The 1,822-nt window shown below is 40.3% G+C and overlaps 1 pseudogene; it reads right to left on the bottom strand.

Moving 5' to 3' along the window:
* Positions 1-555: 555 nt before the first annotated feature.
* On the bottom strand, positions 556-1,529 carry LOC123096666 (uncharacterized; annotated as a pseudogene).
* Positions 1,530-1,822: the final 293 nt, after the last annotated feature.

Below are 1,822 nucleotides of genomic sequence, written 5' to 3'. Positions count from 1 at the left end.
TTTTAGTCTGGCTTGCTTTCATTTCGATTATTTTGTTGCTAGTTTGTAAAAAAATTGTGCCTGTTTTTCTAATTAAAATCGATGAGGAGACTTGCTGTTTAAAAAATCAACACTAGTGCAGAAAAGCCTAGCTATGGCGTGACAAAAATGGCATGGACACCCGACGCTACCAATATGGCGTCATTGTTAAAAAAATAGTGGTGGCGTTGGTGCCCACGTCAGCAGTATTGTGCATGTTGCTGGCGTGCCACGTGGACAATGCCACCACTATAATCGCCCACCTAGCAACATGCAATGTACACTACATGCCATGAACATTTCATGCAACCAAAAAATATTTTTTCCCACCATATAACATTCAGCATTTCACATTATGCACTAGAACAGTACAAGCTAATAGAAAAATTCATACCAGTTAATAATAAGTGACAATCTCACAAGCAGTACTAGAGCTAGGTAGCTATTTAATAAATTACAATCCTCACAAACACAAGCAAACTAAAATAATTAATAAGGAGTTCATTTCACATCGATGGCCCGGCCACACACATACTTTTAAAGGAGGTTGATGACGATCATCATCCTTAAATCATGGCGTGGGGTGTTCCTGATAGTGACAAAGATGGCCTGTCCAACCCAGAGATTCTTGCTAGTAAGGAAGTTGTTCCACCCCGTCGCGCTGAAGATAGTGTGACCGTACATGTCCACTACGTAAGCATAAGTGGTGATGGAGCCCCTTGTGGTAAGGCGTAGTCCAGCAATGCCTGCTTCATCTGGCTCGATGCCACAACTCACGGATAACCTCTTAGATATATTCTGAAGAAAAAAACAAATATGATAAATGAGCATGTTACATTTCTACACTATAAGCATATCATCACATTACTACACTAAGCATATCATCACATTACTACACTATAACCATATCACATTACTACACTAAGCACATCATCAACTTCTACACTAAACATATCACATTACTAAGCATATTTCACATTACTACACTAAGCATATCATCACATTACGTACTATGCATATCACATTACTACACTATAAGCATCATCATCACATTACTACACTATATATAAGCATATCACATTATTACACTAAGCATATCATCAAATTCTACACTAAGCATATCACAACATACCATGCAAAAAATCCATGGAACTAATATTGTATCATCAAATTACTACACTAAGTAACATACCATGACATGGCAGTTAACATTCGTCCGTGTCAGGCGGGTCATGAACAACATCCCGACGTAGGCATCACGTGGCAGAAGTATGTACCAGAGGTTGCCCGATTCCCCTCACTGAGCTCATTCTTTGGGCACAGAGGGCTTCATCAAGTGGGTCATCATCATCTTCTTCCTTCGAGTTGACATAGATAACAGCCAGCCTTGGAGTTTGTCTTCTGAAGGAGAAGCTGATCAGTTCACTCTCAGTGAGATGCATGTGGACGATGAAACAATCCTATTCATCTCCACCAATCTGGGATATCTTTCGTCCCTTCTCAACCCCCATAGTGTAGGCCCCCCCAGGAGCGTCGAAGATCATAGTGTCTCTGGTAATAAGCTCGTTGAATTCCAATCTGACATTGCAAAGGATGATCTGTGTAAGAAAAAACAAAAAATACACACAATGCATTAGTAGCAATAGCAACAAACAAAAGAATTAACTGCTAGAAGTTTCATATAATTTGTTACCGCTGCAGGAACAAAACACGGCTGCAAGTAGATGCCGAAACAACATGCCAGTTGTAAGGCTGGTTGTGCACCTTGACATGCACACTGGACATGGTGGTGGTTCTGCGATTC

The sequence above is a fragment of the Triticum aestivum genome, chromosome 4D (genome assembly GCF_018294505.1).
Source record: "Triticum aestivum cultivar Chinese Spring chromosome 4D, IWGSC CS RefSeq v2.1, whole genome shotgun sequence".
In the NCBI taxonomy this organism is placed as follows: Eukaryota; Viridiplantae; Streptophyta; class Magnoliopsida; order Poales; family Poaceae; genus Triticum; species Triticum aestivum.
The sequence above is the reverse complement of the archived record's forward strand: the minus strand, read 5'-3'. Positions and strand labels throughout refer to the sequence as shown.